Source organism: Natator depressus, chromosome 1, assembly GCF_965152275.1.
Source record: "Natator depressus isolate rNatDep1 chromosome 1, rNatDep2.hap1, whole genome shotgun sequence".
NCBI classification, from domain to species: Eukaryota; Metazoa; Chordata; order Testudines; family Cheloniidae; genus Natator; species Natator depressus.
Window position 1 is genome coordinate 202,079,239 of NC_134234.1, and position 12,133 is coordinate 202,091,371.

The 12,133-nt window shown below is 45.8% G+C and overlaps 1 long non-coding RNA gene across 1 annotated transcript; it reads left to right on the plus strand.

Moving 5' to 3' along the window:
* Positions 1-4,678: 4,678 nt before the first annotated feature.
* LOC141984459 (uncharacterized) lies at positions 4,679-11,888 on the plus strand. Its single transcript, XR_012638739.1, has 4 exons — positions 4,679-5,211; positions 5,380-5,556; positions 6,406-6,501; positions 11,073-11,888. It is a non-coding gene; the product is annotated as an uncharacterized LOC141984459 (long non-coding RNA).
* Positions 11,889-12,133: the final 245 nt, after the last annotated feature.

The window sequence follows — 12,133 nt, forward strand, 5'->3', positions numbered from 1 at the left end:
AGTCCCAAGAGACCAATTAATGGTCAGAGCAGTTAACTGAAAGATGGTAGCTCCCTGTTCAGATCCTTTCTCCTGAGGCAGAGGGGGAACTTGAACTGGGGGGGTCTCCCACATCCTAAGTGAGTGCCCTACCCACTAGATTAAAGGTTATGAGGGGAAGTTGTCCTCTGCTTCCCCCTCCACTCCTTTGTATAGGCACCTAACAGGTTCTTTGGATTGCAGTGTTGTTCCTGTGATTTTTCTAGGCACCTAAATGGAAGTTAGGAGCCTAAATACCTTTGAGGAGCTGGGCTAAGTGACTTGATTTAGGTCTCATAGAGTCAGTGGCAGAGTCATGAATGTTTCCTCTTGCCTGGTTACCAGTTTTCACACCTACACTATCCTCCCTCTCACAGTCCGCTACAGAACACAGCAATCCAGGCTCAGAGCTGGCCAGCTTCTACCAGGCGGCAGCCTAGAGCTCCCCCTGCACTAACCACTAGGCTGTGCTTCATTTAGATAGTGCCAGTGCAAATCCAAGCTGGGTCCATGTAGGAACAATGCTGTGTTTCTCTGAGATTCTGAGCATGGCCATGGTTGTGATTGCTCCAAGCAGCTGCTTTTACTAAAAAAGAGAAGGCTTTTGTCCTGAGCTTTGGCAGTTCAATGCTACCTGTGAACTCCATTTGCCTTTGAGAAAAAGTGGGGGCGGGAGTGAGTATCATGCTTTGTTTTCCCTTTCTTTTCCCATTGTCTGAATGAGTGGTTCTGCTGGCACACTCCAGCTCTCTGGCTTATGGTTACATAAATACACAGATCGTAATCTAAATGAGCACGTTTATCTCCCCAATCTTTTCCATGAACGTAAGGAGCAGGAACCTTAACAGTCTCTCCTTAGGGTTTTTTCCAGTCGCTTTACACCCATTCCCCTGGTTATGGCTCCAGCCCACTTAGCTTCTTCCTCACTTGTGGCAGCTTTGGATTTGTATGTTTGTTCTGTTGTTCTTTTTACTGCTTTAAAATGAGTGAATGAAACTGATCAGGAGAAAGAGAGACACATACAGGCAGAGAGAGACAGAGAGAGACACACACAGTACACACAAGCACAGAGAGAGACGCACACAGACACAAACACACAAGTGCAGAGAGAGAGATGCACAGTCATGCACACACACACACAAGTGCAGGGAGACGTGGTTCGGAGAGTCTTACACACACACACACACACACACACACAGATGGAGAGACCCTCTCAGACTCTGACAGAGACACCGGCACAAACGCGTGCAGAGCCAAAAGGTGCTCAATTCACCACCTCTTGCGGCCCAGAGCGGGTGCTGAGCTTAGCTCCTGTGCTCTGGGAGTTCAGCTGCTCTCCCCAGTGGGCTAAGGGCTGATGAAGCCCCTGTTTATGCTGCTAGAGGTGATGTGAAAGCTGCCAGCAGGGTGAGAAAAGAGACTGTATCACATCAGGGAGGAAGCTTCTCTCAGCCCCTTCACTGTGCACCAAGGCCAAGAGCCGGCTCCAAACAGGGAATGGGTGTGGGGATGAATTAGCCTCTGTAAGGCAAATAAGGGAGAGAGTATGGGAGTTTTTCATGGCCCCTTTAACCAGGGGAAGGGGAGCGCGGTTAGTGGATTACGTCTGTCCCTGTTGGCTGAACCTAGACAGCCATTGCATTCAGCCAGTACAGTCACATTCATTTGCAGCCAGTTTCCCACCCTTGTCTGAGCTAAAAAAAAATCTGAGCAGCAGCAGCCTTGTACAAATGCATCTTTGTTAGTGTCCTCATCTTCCTTTTAGCATCTGCCTGGGAGGCCAAACCACTGTCATTTGCTGTGACCCATTAGTGCTGCCGCTGGTGGCTTCCTGCGAACTTTACTCTTTCTTTATTAAGCAGGCAGCCGAAGGTTTTTTTGGCACAGAAGCCGGAGAAATAAGTGGCAACACCCTCGCTGCAAACTACAGTAACATCCTCTCATTGTTGGCATCACTCAGCAGGATTATTCAGCTGCCCTGCACTGACTGGCGGCTTCAGGCTTCCATCGGTGAGTCAGTGTCGCCATCATGCACGCAGGTTTCCTGCTATAGTGCTCAAGGAAAGACCCTTCCCATGTTTCTTACCAGAACTTTAAGACAATTGATGCAGAGCTCGCTCCTGAGAATCCACCTCGGGGCTTTAATGAGAACCACTCAGGAGATGTATTACTAATAATCACCATATCATGGAACACAGCCATTTTGATTGTATTACTGTCTGGACACCAGTTCTATCCAGGCTACTGGGAGATGAGCCCCTATCAAAACCCTGGAAGTAAAAAATATCCCTCCCAAATTTCAGATCCGTACTTTGTAACTGATTCTTAAATGTATAGCAGCTCAAAACAAACCCTGAATGCAAACCCCCCCGAAGTAGGAACCTGGAATGAAACAGGTCTGTCTAATTAGGGAGCTGAAGGCTGGTTTATTGTCAGTGGTTGGAGAAATTCAGGTTTAATATATTGCCTTAGCATTGTGATCATTTGGGCATTCTGCTCCTCAGACCAGTCCTTCCACAAAGAAGAAGAATTAATAGTAGCATGAGTTAGTATTTATATTCACCACCGTCCCAAATCAGAACCCTGAATCTGCTCTACTTTGGGTTTAAGGGAGATTTGGATTTGAATCCCAGAATCTAAACCTGCCTCAATGATATTGGTTTTGGATCTGACTCAAAATCAAGAGGGGCGTGTTGTCCAAGTTGGATGAGACCAAAATCTCAAGAAAGCAGCTGTCCTCATGACACTTTGAACCAAGGTAAGGATAAGGGTGAACCCAGTCTATGTAAAGAGGGGAAAGTCTGTACAGTTCTGGTTCACCAAGCCCTGAAGAAAGTATTCAATGTACTCATGAGCATTGTCACCTTAGAATCCACCCACTTCAGTAGCTACCCATTATGGCTGAGCAGGATATGGGAGTCCTTGAAAATCTACTCAGATACCCAGTGATGAGGCCGTATCAATAGAAAGAGAGTGTGAAGCCACGGGGGAGGCTGTGTGCAGCTGATCAGTTTATGTTCACAGCATGCATTTCCAGTTTACATCTACCTCCCACAGTGGTGTCTCTGTGGACTGAGCTCTGGGAGCAGGCAAAGAGGTTTGGGTGTTGTTTCCATAGTAACATGTTTCTTTCTGCTGTACATGGTTCACCCCACTGTTCACCTCCAGGTACAGCGTACTGTACAGTCACAGATTCAGCATGGGTCTGTACTATCTCTGGAGATCCCTTATAAGCAAAAAGACTACCATATGCTGCAGGGATGCTAGAATGTGTCATACGCTGTATTTTTTAAAGAGAGGTCCACTGGAAAGGCCCTTTCTCTGCCTGCAGGGTATATGTTGGCAGTTTTCCTCACTCATCTTTCATTCCCTCGCTGGGAGCTGTGATTCTCGATATCAGTCATGTGGCTTTGGCAAGGGAAGAGGGAACTGCCTTCTCCACAGAAGTAGTTATGTCCCCGCAATGACCCAAAGACATGAGGAGGATGGCCCTGCCCCACCATCCTGAGCAGGCACCGCAGTAATTACAGTGCTACTGGTCCACAAAACCCACTGGGTAACCCACAGGAGTCACTCAGGCCCAGTGTGTCTCCTCTTTCAGCTGCACTAATGACCCCTTCTACAGCCACAGTATGGTTTCTGTGTGAGAGAGAGGAGGAATAAACAGAGCCTCATTAGCCTCGTTTCCATCCCATTTGCCCAGACATGGTCTCCTCTCACTTAACAGTCACCTCTGTCCATAGCAGAAACTCAAATTCAATTTTCCCGCTCCTCTCTCCTGGCTCTCCTCTCTCCTTTTTCACACTCCTTGTGCAGTTGCAGAGGCTGGGATACCTAAGCGGGGCCGGCCCTAGGTGTTTTGTAACCCCTGATGGAAAACATTTTCAGGACCCCTTCCCTAAAAGGCACAAGCAAGAAAAGTAAATGGGAATTTGGGGCTCCCAAATGCCGTGATTGACACCCAGGGTGCCTGCCCTGATTGTCCGGCCCTGTACTGAAGGGTTTGTCTACACTGGAGAAATATGCCAGGGTAAACCACACTTGTTCCCCTGCAATCAACTGAGTGGACCAAGCACCAAGACACAACATTGTTTCGGTTAATTGTCAGGGCGCAAACAGCTGATGGAAGTTACCCTCAGAATTTGTAAACTTTTGGCTGACTGAGACTCAATCCATTGAGTGCCAGCGTGGATGTGTCCCTTGGACATAGCTGTTGGGTGTCCACTCCGGCAGCTGCTCTCTTTGGCTATGTTTACACTAGAGTTTTAAAGGGGGTTTTTACAATTAGACCGCTCTTTCAAACCACTGGTGGTTACTCAGAGCCAGTGCCTCCAGAGGGTTTGCTGCCCAAAGCTGAAGCAGGAGGAACAGAGCTGGAAGTTGCTCCCCTCATGACTCCTTAGCAATAAGTAGCTCCTCCATGGACTAACCCACCCTGTCCCTTCCTAGAGCAGCTGGGTACTTGCTGAAGGCTTCCCATCTATCTGCTGACCCAGCCCAATGCTATTTAGCTGTGAAAGCTGTCAGACACAGGAGAAGATAGCTGCACTAGTTACGCACATCACGGGTGGAGAGACAGCTATTGCAGCTCCAAAAATAGCAGCAGAGAGCTGCGTGTTTGTAAATTCTACTCTCTGTATTTATCTAAGAGGACAAGGAACAGCAGTGGCTGGTCATCAAGGGATCATTTTCTTTGCCAGAAGGATTTTTCATTCTGCAGATCATCTTTTCCACACAAAAATAACAGATAGTGAAGAAAAGAAACACTGTCCCAGTTGAACCCAGACAGCTTGTGACTGACACCTACAGAAAATGAAGCTGAGGGCCGGGCTGGCGAGGGTGCCAGCTGGGAGCAGAGATGAACCAAAAGCAGAGCCCAGCCTCTTCTTTGCAGGGGAAGTATGTCTGAGATAGAACAACCTGACACTCCTGATTTCACATCAATCATCTTCCGTTCACTAAATGTGTGTCTGAGCAACTACTCAGGCATCACAAAAAAAAGGGTGTATAATTAACTGAGTGGAACAGGGGGCTGGGAGTCAGGATGCCTGGTTTTTTCCCCCAGATCTTTCACAGACTTCCCGTGTGACCTTGGACAAGTCATGTCACTGCTCCGTGCCTCAGTTGCCCCATCAATGGAATGTGAATAATAACGCCCGACCTTACAGAAGAGGCTTGATCACATGTTTTCAGGTGAGTTAATGATCTTCCTGTGGAAAAAAATCAGAGCCTCACCAGTAGGAAAACTACTTCATGACAATGCCAGCTGTTCTAATGGTGCCAGCCCCTGTGTTGCCAGATTTTTTTCTGCTTCTTCTGTCTCCCTTTCCTCTGTGTTAATTATTGTTATTTTTATTTTAGTATAGTGCTGGGAGCCCTAATCATGGAGGAGGACCCCATCGCACTGGGTGCTGTAACAACAGAACAAAAAGATGGTCCCTGCACTGAATTTACAATCTAAATAGACAAGAAGACATAGGGTGTGGAAGGGGTAGAACACACGAGGAGAGTGAACAATGTGATGGCAGCTAATACCATGTTAGTTAAACTGCATTAAATCCCGGTGTGTTCATTTATTCAAAATTAAAGTGGCCTTAATTTGGTTTACCTTGATTCACTTTGGAAATGAATTAACCTAAACCAAATTAAGGCCGCTTTAATTCGGAATGAGAGTGTGCACATAGGGGTTTAACTGAGCCACTTTAAATTCAAACCTTTAATTAATTCAGAGTAACAGAGTTACTAATGTTCTTCCCAGTTCCCCATGGGAGTTCCTTTCCTTCCACTGGTTGTGATCCAACAGTCAGGTTGGCAGGGGATGAATATGGGCTGGGATTGGAGGAGTGGAAAATGAAGGAGCTGGCTGCAGGGAGGTTGGGTCGGGGTTCTATATGGGCTAGTAAGGAAGCTTAGAGAGGGATGGAGGGGAAGGAGAGAAGGGGTCCGAGAAGGTGTGTACAGCTCATCGCTGTTCTAAGGGGTAACATGACTTCTGACTGACAACATTTTGTGTACATGTCCATTCCCCTTTCAAACAGGCTACCTGTGTGGCTGAAAGCAAGCGGGGGTGTGCACGGAGCTCCATTCCCACTCCCTGTGCCTGTCAGAGTCACTAGCACAGTAGAAGCAGCCTCAGCTGTACCAGGAGCCTTAGGCAAAGCAACCCCAGAATGATTTGCCTAGCTGAGCTGTCATACGGCTTTCAGAGACAGTTCCATTTGTAGTGCTTATTTGAGACCCAACAGGTGACCCTCTTGTAAAATGGATATTATCATTCCATGGAAAAGGCCTTTGGCTTCCAGATGTTTACTCCCCCTCCCCCTCAATCATGTAATAAAGATACTAGCTATTATTTTTGTATCACTGATCCAATACAATGTCACAAAGTCATAGAGTTGAAGGCCAGAAGGGACCACCAGATCATCTCCTCTGACCTCCTGGGTATCACAATGCTTCGAGCTCTCATGCTTCATGTGCTGGCAGGTAAGTAAATAATCATTTCTACCTGAGCTGCCTGCAGCTCATCACTAACGAGGCTGACCTGCAGGCGAGGGTGCTGAGAAAAGGGGAGCCATGTTGTTTTCCAAATATTCAAAAACACAAAGAAAAATGAAAAACGATGTTGATGAATTGGAAAGGGGGAGGAAATGGTAAGAAAAATGAATCATGCTGGTTTCAGGCTTTTTAGGGAGAGGCACAAACAATTTGATTTAAAATGCACTATTTAGCCTTTTAAAAAGCTCTTGATGTTGTCCTGTTAGTTTGATTCTCTAGCAATGTCACTTCTCATTTTCATTGAAATGTTCTCTTCTTCTATTGCTCCTCTTCTTTTTTGTTAGTGTCCTGCGCTCCTGAAATCTATGAAGCACTTGCACTTTGCCACACAGGGCCATCCTGGTAACTCATGCGGAGTCAGGGGATCATAGAAATGTAGACCTTTAAAAATAACAAAAAACTAAACATGCACTCAGCCTGACTCTTTGTGCTTGTATCGGCAGGGAGAGCTGAAAGTGGCTTGTCAGTTGAGTACCCCAGCAACAGAAAACATGCAGTTCTGTCTCTCTCAGATATTTCTAAGGAGCAGTCTCCTTGGTATCCATGTGCTGATCAGCTGATGGGCACTGTCCTTGTTACAGTGACAGGGCAGCTGCCAGTTATATTTTAGGACCTCCCGGGCTACAGTTCAGAGGGCTCCTATATGGAAGTTCCTTCCATTGTGCCACTAGAATAAAATATGAGTCGTCAGAGAGCAGTTAGAAATAGGGGGGAAAGGCCCCTGTGAAACACATGTGGTCAATGCCATCCTGGATAGAACTCCATTGATTTCAGTGAAGTGACACTAGGGATGAATTTGGCTCATTTACATCTGCAGCTCATGCTGCTGCTTTGCCTAGAGCCTGACTTCCAGGGTTAAATGATAAAAAGAATCACAACTAGCTACCAGTGTTTTAAAAGTGCTAAGCTAAAGGCGATGTGACCTTTCAAAGTGTTGCAGCTAACTCCACTGAAAAACAAAGACATGTTTTTTCCTTGTCTAGGCGAGGCCTTGATATTTACAGGGCTCCCCATGGTCAGCAAATTGGATACTATAGGGAATACACTCCCTTGATTCTCTAGATTCATTTAATGTCTTCAGCATTCACTATTAGTGATATCTGATATGAAACGTATACTATTAGTGATATCTGGTACACTGGGCTTTTCAGGAACAAGGGGTGTAATTTTGCTCTCTTGTTCATACTGATGTAAATCAGGAGTATTTCCATCATTGCAGTTACACTGGTGCAAAATCAGTGTGAGAGGAGAGTGAGACTCTCTCTTTCTAAGAACACATTTCTGGAGCACCCTTCATCCAGAATAATCCCAAAAGGAGTTTCAGATTGTGTGTAGAGGGATCACTTCATCCAGCCCCTGAAATGCAACCACTTCTCGGATGGAACAGCAGCTGTTCAACATCACATAACAATGCAGCATAAAAATAAAGGACACTATAGATCTTTCAGGAGGCAGAATAGAATGTCCCAGACTGGAATTTAGCCAGAACAGCAAAGCTAATTCTATTGCAAAAAGAATCATAAAATCTTTAACTCCCACAGCTGGACACAACCTGTTTTACACAGGAATCCCCGGTCCCCACGCTGAAGCAGTGAATTCAGTACTGTCCCACAGGAAACCTCGTTTTGAACCACCAACACCCCCTAGAGCATCTCTGGCCATGTCTTGACTCCTAAAAATGAGTTGAGGTCAGACTAGCACATAACTAAGCATGACCTAAACTCAGCCTTTTTCCTAGTGCTTGATGCAGCATCTTTAGCTCAATTGTAGCTGGTCAGATCGTACCGTAGGCAGGAGCTAAATGGTTTTAACCTTAAATCTCCACTAGAAGAAAGGTTGAGTTTGGGGTGGTCTTAACACGTTAGCTAAACCTAGCCTAAACCTCAAACTTTTTCCTAATCAAGACACATCCACTGCGTTTCTTGGAGTTTCCCATCCAAAGAGTAGCATAGTCCAACCCTGCTTAGCTTGGGTTCATAGCCTTAGGGCTTATCTACCCTTGGAAATTTAGCTGTTTTAGCGTGGATTAGACTAAAAGAGCTGTTTTAGAGGGGATTAAACTAAAATTGGAAACAGGCACTCTTATTTCAGAATCAGAGTGTCTATAATGGGAGCTTATATTGAAATAACTATTCCAGAATCACTATTTGCTATTTTGGTAAATTTCCAAATGCAGACAAGCCCCTAGGGATGATGGCTGTAGGCTAGTAATGATTTCAAGTGGACACATATGCTAAGGCTATTGGAAAGCTTCCCATCACATTTCCAGTCAGGAGGACATACTAAACTGTACAGGATCCAGATGGCATTTAGTGGCCTTCTACCAGGAGGAGTACTTATAAGGGAATTGCTACTGGATCACTGACTGGTAACTCTGAGGACAACTTCTTCCAACCTGGATAAGGACAAAAATAGCCAGTTAATCACTGGCAGGAGAATGAACAAAGAATCCGTGAGCCAAAATGAGAACGCCTCATTGGCATGCTTCTGTAACACTCAGCAACTGAGTTCAAGCTGTGATCTAAGCATCTAGCCACTGTGCCTCTAGCAAGCAATTTGACTGCACCACACAGACCTTTGCTCTCAGAGGCTCCAGGAGGCACTAGTCCAGTTCAGCTGGAGGAGTAATAAAGGGTGGCTATTTCAGGAGCAGAGAGAGGCTGGGAAACGTAAGCAATATGAGATTAAATGGAACTTGTACTGGGTAGGAGCAGCAGCATAGGGTGGGATTTAAAGGGACAGGTGGTCTAAAAAGTATTTTACTCTTTTTGCCATCTAATGTCCTCCAAAAGGGGTAAAATCCCACCTGAATAATATATAGATTGACTAAACATAATAATGTGTAATTTCTATACAGTACTTGCCATTTTCAAAGCACTTTAGAGACATTAACTAATCAATCCCCACAACTCTAAAGGGTGTGTATTATCCCCAATTGAGGCAGAGAAGTAAGATGTCCTGCCTAAGGCTGCACAGCAAATCAATGGTAAAGCCAAGATTAGCATTGAGGAGTACCTGGCTCATCCCAGTCCCTTCTCACTGCAGAAGTGTCTAGAGTAAGACCATGCAGCCTCCTAAACACTCTGGAGTGATTCTGTGCAACCATCATGAGACCTAGTAAGACACAGTATAAGATTTTTCCCCTGTTAAACTGAACTCCAGTATGAATGAACCGCCCAGCTGCCCAAGCTGCTAGTGTCTCTCACTTGTCCCAATTAACACTTTCAAGTCTTTTCTCTATAACTCTGTCTATCCAACACTGTAATCTCCTTGCTCATTGATGTACAAGTACAGGGCTGATTTAGAGGAGAGAGAAGATGGGCGTGAGTTTATGGGGAGACTCATACATGAGAATCTCTCTCTCTATTGGCATACTCAGAGATCACATTCCTTACAAGCAGGAGACAGTGAATTTCAGTTTGACCATATGTAGATGCCCTGCTGGATACCTCTCATCTCAGCCTTTGGTGGGATTAGCATTCCTTAGTTTCCCTGAGATACCTTCCTCCACTCAAAGAGCATTTTCCATCCTTTCCCACATTTTTGCTACTGCAAGGGAAAGAGCATTCTCCTCTGTAGCTCCTGCATCTACAACAGTTGCCCTATATCTCTCTGCCTCATTGACTTTCCATTTCCCTCTGAAGCTCAACTGAAGATCTGTTCCCCATTGGCTATATTTCTTAATTTTGACATCCCTCTGTTATGAATTGTCATCACTCTAGCTGTAGTATTAAACCTGTACAGCACTGTGGATTAGTTTGGGTAGACTGTAAGTCCCCTGGTGGTGTTTGGAGGGGGAAAGTGCAGCACCTCCGATTGGTGACTGTTGGTGTCACTGCTAACTTCTGGTCTATGCACTATGTCACATTGGTCCTCTAGGTTACAGTGCCTCCTGCTGGAGAATGGTGAGAGGGGCCTTATCTGGTTATGGTTGTGTAGTGAATTTACAATAGGTCCACTGTACTGGAGAAGGGTGTTCTTCTGCCCAGCTGTCACCTTCCGCCAGATCAGGAAGCAAGTGAGCTGAGCTCCTTTTCAGTGGGCTCTGTTTTATCTGCACACAATTTTCTGATGGGGAAAAGGTCCAGAAAAGATCAGGAAAACCATCCCAGCTTCTAGTGCAAGCAAATGAAGCAAAGTTTCTGGGGAAGTCACCCGCCAATATCTTTCCAAGTGGACCAGGAGTGAAGCAGAAGGATGGTCTAATGCTTAGGGTATTAACCTGGACCCTGGAAGATCTGAGTTCAGTTGACTGTTCCACCACAGACTTCCTGTGTGACCTTGTGCAAAACGCTTTATCTCTTTGTGCCTTGACTCCCCACCTGTAAAATGGGAATAGCTAGCAGCAGTGGTGTTGCAAGGTTAAATACATTAAAGATTATGAGGTGCTCAGATACAATGGTAATATGTCATTAGGGAAGAGTCTGACTGCTCTGCAAAGAGAATATTTGCCTCCTCATTATAAAATGTTGCTAATGCAGATCCTTTCCCACCAACAGGCACGTCACAAAGCAAGGAGTTACAGACCAGCCGTGCAGCGACTGTGCGAACAAACACGGCGATCATTCTTCATGCCCCAGCACCTAGCACACAGGGATGTGTGTGTGTCTCTCATGCTGACTGAGTAGAGCTGGCGGGAGTGGGTGCAGAACATACTTGAGAACACTAGAGCTCCTGGGCCCTGAAGAAGAGAAGTGCAACAAGTTGGTGAAGAACTATTAGTTACAGCAAGCTGTTAAGGAGTGAGGGGAGGTGTTTAAAATCAGCTGCCTCAGGCTCTGGTCTTGCTGCTGGGGTGAAGAAGGGAGGAGTGTTACTGTGACATTTGGTGGCCTGACTGTGGAACCCCAATCTGCTACAGGCACTGCTTGTGTGGGGCAGCAGTTTGTATGCACATCCTCCTAGCTCTGGTACTTTCTTTGCAGAAGTCAGCTGGGAGAAATCAAGGGGTTCTTTCTGATCAGCCAGTAATACATAAATCATACCTAAGAAAGGGCATCTTTTAAAAGGACCGTCCCATGATCCAGGCCCTTGAAGCTTAACCCAGAAGTTCACTGGTTTGTTATTGTAGGCCTGCCTGAGAGCACTAAAAGGATTTTTTTCTCCTATAGAGTGGCTCCCAATGCCTGAATTGCATAAACTGGCCAATTATTGTAGGGTTGCTCCTGAGCATTGGCTTGTGCCTGCTGGTGTGTTATTGTAGGGTCTCTAATGAAGCCTGGGCCACTGGCACCAATGATCATTTTTTTGCTAAGCCAAGGCCATCTAAGTCTCTTCTAAAAAAGAGAAGCACAAAGGACTCTGCAAGCAAATGGAAAGGAAGGAAGGAAGGCAGGCCCCGTGTTGGTCTCCACCTGATTTTGGTATCACCCTCTTTCAATAAATCTTCATGGTGACCACCACCTTTGTCATGTCCCTTCACCAAAAGCCGAGTGTCACCTCCTGCTTCTCAACTGCATCTGTTCAAGTATCAGATTGAAACTGGCTCTTCCTGCTTCCATTGTTCCATTGCTTCCATTGTTGTGTGCATTGTTGTGTTCCATTGTTGTGTTCCAATGTA